Source organism: Pundamilia nyererei, unplaced genomic scaffold, assembly GCF_000239375.1.
Source record: "Pundamilia nyererei isolate P.nyererei 1_Seehausen unplaced genomic scaffold, PunNye1.0 scaffold00013, whole genome shotgun sequence".
Lineage (NCBI taxonomy): Eukaryota > Metazoa > Chordata > Actinopteri > Cichliformes > Cichlidae > Pundamilia > Pundamilia nyererei.
The window spans coordinates 2,057,658-2,064,988 of NW_005187414.1; positions in this window are offsets into that span (position 1 = coordinate 2,057,658).

Here is a 7,331-nt window from a genome sequence, read left to right on the forward strand (position 1 = left end):
ATTTAATCATAGAGATAATCATAAAATCCCTTTTAGCTGGATATTGAGTACTACTTGCAGAGCTTTAACATCTGCATTTGAATAATTATGTCTCTGGACTTTAATTCTAAGCCAGTGACAACACGGCAAATGAACAATCTTTATTCCGTTTTGACTAAATTACTGAATTAAGGTGAAATTTGCTGAGCACAGACACAAACCAACTCCCTCTCTCTCTCTTTCACTCGATCGCTCTGGAGTGAGACATCTATGCACTGAGCATGAGGTAACCATAGTAACTAGAAACTAGGTTATAAAGTACAGTATATAAACAACAGTAGAGTGCACAGGAGCGTAGCGCGCACTGTCTCACATCAGTCAATAGAAATCTTTGTCAGGATGTGTGTCTGGCTTTGTCTTTATTCACCGTCTGACTCACTTTCACATATTACAGCATCTCTGGCTGCAAAGCTTTTTAAAGAAACATGAGGCAGTCTGCCTGTACAGAAGCTACAGTAAATACTGTATGGAAATCACCAGGGTGAGCGCTTTGTAGATTAAATCTAATCTGCAAAAACTCAGACACTGAAGGCAGCTTTTGTGAGACGGCTGATCTGAACATCTTTTACAACCAAATCAAATGTATTTAAAATCCAGACGCACAGAAAACACGTTTACATTTTATATAGAAATACATTTTCTGTTTCAAAGATAATCTGATTTTGACCTTGACTGCTGTGTATCACCTAGATGCTTTTTAGACTTTTAATCAAGGGAAAATTACTCAGTGAGAAATTGGTTACATTGTAGTCGTTATAATGGCCTGAAAACACCACTTTTCATCTTTCAAATTTAGATGTAAAATGGATGTGACTGACTAACCAGATTAAGCCCAGGAAACAATATTCAGCGACTTCCTGGTGCTGGGTGGGGGAGTGCTGGTCAACCAATAAACAAGTTGATACATCATCAGGAATATGATTTAAAAACGTCCAATATAAAAAGTGACATTTTTGATTTGAATTCATAGTTCATCATTTTCAGGATGATGCATTGTGTGATTTAATCTATCTATCCTCTCCACAGATAGATGACCATCTCTATTGTCAGTTTTGTTTGTTTTCAAACTGCAACAAACAGCTTGTTTCAGATAGTGAAGAAGAAGAAGAAGAAGAAGAAGAAGAAGAAGAAGAAGAAGAAGAAGAAGAAGAAGAAGAAGCAGCAGCAGCTGCACTTGCAGGTGCTTTGGTTGCTGGCAGATTTCCACAATCATCTATAGTTTGCATAAACTATATTGACCTATCTGCACAGACTTGCTGTTTAGTCTCAAAGCTGAAATGTTTGTCTGCAAAAGTAAAAGCTGTATCTTACGTCACATTTTAAACAGCACAACTTTTACTTTGAAGACGAATCTTCTCTGCTTTCATTATTTGTAGTTTGTGAGTCACTGCACACAAGTTGATGTCGTCCATGCAAACTACAGGTGACTACAACAACCTGTTATTGAACAAAACAATTGCATGGAGGTTTTCACTGCAGCACTGTATGTCTGTTTGTGACCAATTTCATGCTAGCAGCTACCAGCAATTACTTAAAGCCGATTGGGGAACACTCTTTTTTTCCCTTAGCGACAGGCCTGTGGGAACTGGGCCGCACTTCATCATTTTCAGTTCTTCTTCAACTTTAATAAGCACCAAATCACAACAACAGCACTCAAGGCACTTTATATTGCTGCAACCAGTTGGGGATGATCTAATCTTAAAAGTAGAGAGGGTGTCTGTTAAACTGGGAAGGCCAAACTGGGAGCTGGTCGCACAGGAGAGGGGCATGAAAGCTCAAGGCTCTGCCTCCCATTCCACCTCTAAACACTCCAGGAAACACAAGAAAAACAGCAGAGTGAAGGAAAAGTGCTTTTGTGGAGGGATACAATACTATGACCTTTTTAAACTGCTTAATTTGAAACATGTCTTTACACTCAGTAATATGTTTCTTCATTCAGCATGAATGGTGTCAATCAATGTAGTTTTCCATAGTGTAACCATGTCTCTCTCTGTCTTTATTGTCTGCGTGATGTTTGCTCACAGTCTCTTCATAAAAGAATAAACAAAACAAAACTGAATGATTAAAGATTTACTCTGTTGAAGGAATCAATGTATCAAAGGCCATCAAACCCAGCTGGTTTTAGTCTTTTCACCTTTTGGACTGACAGAAACAAAATGTTGCCAGACTCCTTTGTTACGCCTCAGATCCTCTAAGAAGTGCTAAAGCTTTGTTTTTAAAAATAATGAAATAAATCTGCATCCATCTAAAAACCAGCTGCACTCACACTCGCACAAAGTTCATATAAAAAGAAATAACTAGGTTTATTAAATAAATGCACTGGTCCTTGCTGCAAAGCAGTCCGACCCTTAAAGGTGAATGAGAACTTTTGCCCCCACGGCCTTGACTTATGGCTTTCATTTTCTCCATTGCAAACTTTCCCTAAATTTTCACCTTTGCTCGTGTAAATGCCTGAATGTGTTGTTCTTCAGGGTTGCATCCCTGTTTCCTGGCCTGCTCACTTCATGTTCTTACTGCACAGGAGTTGTATCAGCAGCCACGCAGAGCTGGGATTAGTTGTCGAGCCAATTAGTTTGTGTATCCATGAGACGTTTTCTTTGAGGGAGTCTGTGGGACTGTGTGCAACTCTGGGTATTAGTGTAAAAGGCCTTCATCTCCAATGCCTTTGATGCTCACAGCTTTTTGCTCTCTTTTGTAAGGGGGGGGGGGGTCTCACTGTGGCACGTGACAATCAGCAGCCAGTAGAGTCCGCAGCTTCACAAGCCCGGCGTAACTGCTCGGGCACGGATAATGAACTTGCTCAATTTGCGGAGGTATCGCCGGCCACAGAAAAAGGGAAACTTTGACTGACTCGCAGAGAGCTGCCCTTCAAACTGGTTCTTTGATATGAACAGTGTCAATGAAATGATTCATCATTCATGAGCGAGAAAGGTGATGGCAGCTTATTAGCGGTCTGTAATAGCGATGAAACCTCTCCCACCTGTATTGCCTTTTTTTTTTTGCCCTGTTGCCTTTTCTTCTTTTCATTTCTAAAGCAAAGAGCACACGTGTGCATTATGAGCTGGTAATTATCACAAACAGACAGTATATAGCAGCAACTGCAATATTGCTAGAGCTATTCATCAGCTTTAGGATACTCATGTGGGAACTGAATACGGCTGTTTGACAAACTACCAGCGTGGGTCTGTGCACGACAACGTGTCAGCAGTGATTTTAGAGATTGCTCCACTTTTCTTTGCATGTCAGAATCAGAATCAGAATCAGAATACTTTATTAATCCCTGGGGGAAATTATTTTTTTGTTACAGTGCTCCATTTTAAACCAACATTAAGACAAGACAGACAATACACTAACTAAGAATAGTACAATATATACATATATACACATACATACTTCACTCATAAATAAATAGTTGGAAAAGAAACATGTGTAGTTGTAGCAGCAAACAGTGTGTTAAGTGGATGCGTTGTACAGGGAGCCACAGGCAGGAATGATTTCCTGTGTCGTTCAGTGGGGCTTTTCGGTAATCTCAGTCTCTCACTGAACGTGCTCCTGTGACTGACCAGCATGTCATGGAGTGGGTGGGAGGTGTTATCCAACATTGTCTTTATCTTGGACAGCATCCGCCTCTCCGACACCACCTTGAGGGAGTCCAGCTCCGTCCCCACAACATTACTGGCCTTACGGATTAGTTTATTAAGTCTGTTGGCATCTGCGACCCTCAGCCTGCTCCCCATGTCATCAAATTTTTGATGTTTTTTTAAAATTGTGTATTTCTCACAGAATCAGTCTTGTTAGAGGTCAGAGGTTAGTCTGAGTGTAGCAGTAAGAGCTGATCTACTGGGACTTTCCCACACAACCATCCATGGAGTTCACAGAGAATGGTCTGAAAAAGTGAACATCCAGGTGAAAATACCTTCTTGATTGAAAATGAACACCTGTTCTGAGCTGGTAGAAGGGCAACAGTATGTCAGATAACCACCCGTTACAACCAACGTATGCAGAAGTGCTTCTGTGAATGCACAACACATCAAACCCTGAAGCAGATGGACTGCTGCAGCAGACACAACACCAGGTATCAACTATGAACGGGAACATTTACTGACCTTTTTGCCTTTGTTGGATAGTTACAGATAAGGCAGATGGGAACGTGCCACCACACTTAAAATAAACCTTGAACCCGCCCTGCATCATAGGTCAGTAAAGGATGTAAAAACCTACCTTTAAGGGTAACCCTGCCTCCTGCGAGCTCTACGCTGGCAGCAGCCTCGCCTACACCAATCACAGCTTTCCTGTAGTGAGAGCGCCTGTAAAGCAGAGTATCTGCTGCTATTCACTACGACAGATTAAGAGTTCATATGAGGAAACAGTTATTTAACCACCTGTCAAGATGCTCAAAACGTGCCTCTGTGGTTTTTCTACAGCAGGATCCCAATTTGCCAAGATGGCAAAAAAGCAGCAGCCACAGATCAGTGTTGCACTGCTGCTAGGTTGATTCGTTTTTGCCCCTCTGGGATTTTACTGTAGCTGCTGGTCAGCAAAGATCCAAACACATCGGAGATGTTTGCTCAACACGTGGCGGGCTCATTTTTTAACATTTGGGGCAACGTGCACGAGTCACATAAGCACATAATGAGGCAATTACACTGTATAAATTAATGGCTCAGCGATGTTCGGAGGCCTGCGTGAATGCTGACAGGCAATCGTATTCAGAGCAACTGAAAAAATACAATAGAAATCTGGCATTCCTTGATCCGTGTCATAATTACTTCACTACTTCGGACTGACTTTGTAGTCTGAATCTGAATTTTACCAATAGCCAACCCTCAAGTGTGAGATGTCCTTGTTAGCTTGAAGTTTTCCAGTTTCTTAAAAAACTCAGTTAGTAGTTATCGCTCACTCAACTTCATAAAAAGAGTGAAGCCAATCGATTTCTAACATCTGCCTTGACCTTGAACATTATTCTGCTGTCCTCTCAGTGATTAACGCAGCCACAGCATTTCTGATTTGCACATTTGTGCAGCAGTACTTTTTCTGAAGACACTACTTTTTTGCCGTTTCACGAAAGATTCTCTTTATTCTGCTGTTATGTGCATTCAGCTCTATCAGTGCGATTTGAAAATACTAGTACTGGCTGTGAGAACTGTGATTGTTACCTGAAGACTGTGACAGAAACTGCTAGACTGAAGTATCTTTACTGATGCACATTTTTGCACAGATAAAGCGGATCATGTTTCAGCAGGGCTGCGTATTTATTACCTGCCATCCATTTGATCAAATGATCTTGCAAATTCAAAGGGACACATATCAAATACTTTCTTCTTCTTTCTTATCTTTCCTCTGTTCCAGTGAATCAGACGTAGCAGGAGAAAAATCCGAAAGGCCACGCACGGTGTTTTTGCCCTCTGTGGGGATGTCATGGTGAGGCACACTGGTTGCCATGGCTATTTCCAGTAACGGGCCCTTTGATGTATCATTGCAGCTTTTCCTACCCGTGCTGTACCACCCTGCCCTGTGACTCCAACACAGGTTCTTATCGATATAGCAGCGATGCACCTTTTAAACCACTTTCATGCACATGTGTGTTTAGTTAAGCAAACTAGAAGACAAGTTGCCTCCCAAATGGAACAGTAGGAAGTAGGAAGGCAGGCCTTGCTTAGCCTCTGTTCAACCTTTCACATCCGTGTTGCAGGTAGAACTGTGTTTAAGTGAAGATGAATGAATAGTTGTGTTCAGATTAAGAGAGGAAAACTAAGTATCAAAAGAAATAGAAAGTACTAGATTAGCAGCATTTATGCCACTGTAGTCTAACACTTCACCCAGCATCCTAATAATAAATACCATCACCATGGTTTCAAGCTGAAGCTCATGCACAGTAGGAGGTGTTGAAAAGTTGCTGTTTTTCAGAGGAAGTGTTAAAAAACAGATGCTCTTCGTTTTCTGATGATTTAGAGGTAGCAGATGGTTCTATTTCCACTAAGCAGCGTGGAAATCAGACACTTTATTAGAGCAGCCCACCAGTGTGTGTGCACATTGCATTCTTGTATGTGTGTGCGTCTATGGATCTGATATGCATATGTCATGCATATGTTAGTGACATATGCATCACATTTATCAGTGCAATTTTTATTATTACACAAATTAATATAATTTGTTTACTTATACTTCGTGTTTGATTGATCCACCAGTTTAAGCAACAACTACATGGTGGGATACACAGTGGGTGGGTGTGATAACGTCACCCCGGAGGGCAAATGGTGATGTGATTTCTACATGCAACACACCAAAAGGCATATCCTTTAAATGATGACAGATGTGGACACAAACGTTTGTACCAATAATAATGGCTCATTGGGTAAATCATTGCATAGCAGACTGCATCGAAATCACTGGTATATAATAGAGCTTTTCTAGTCTTAGAGACTGATCAGCAACCCCCTGCCAACCACCACTTGTCAACTTGATCAGCTGACAACTGATTGCTGAATTCATTCGCAAAGAGCTTCACCAAAAAACCTTTTTGGGATAAGTTTGGTTGCAGCCAGATTGACATACCCGATGACTGGTTTCCGCTAACTGGCTTCTGAGCATGTGTGACTGGGGCCAAACTACATGAACCACTTTTTGCATGTACATTCATAACCTTTCTGGTAGGGTCATGATTACAGGCTGCACAAGCTGATGCGCGATCTTTATAGTGTATTTCCCACATTCAAGCACGTAGCCACGGCGACAGCGTCAGGTGATAATAAACCATCTCTTACTGAAAGTTGAAAAATAGCCAAATTCTTTCATCTTTAATAAAATGGTCAGTGCTGCTGCTTTCCCAGGTGTTACAATAAAGTTTTATACCCAGGCATCCATGAAAAAGAGGATTTATGAAGTTTAACAGAATTTGAAGGTAGCAGGAGGTTAGCTTGTGCTAGTTCCCACCTAATGATGTTAAACCATGTTGGATTTATAAAAAGCCAAAACACAGACATGAATCAAATAAAAAACTAAACAGCAGCGATGTTTGGAGGTTATTAAAGTTGGGCTAACTGACATATAGTGATGTCTAGCTAAAGAGCAAATGGTTAGAATATTGTAAACACGTTAGCATAACTTTAAGCCAGTGTGACAGAAATAAGTGCAATCACATGGCAGTGAAATGATGCTGAAAACCTTGTAGGCTTAAGTCAAGAGAACACGTGAGATGATTCATCCACAGCATGAGGTTAGTTTGGATGACTTGCTATGAAAAATTCCTGACCCTCATCTTCATGTGTCCTTGGAAATCTTAGTTTACATCA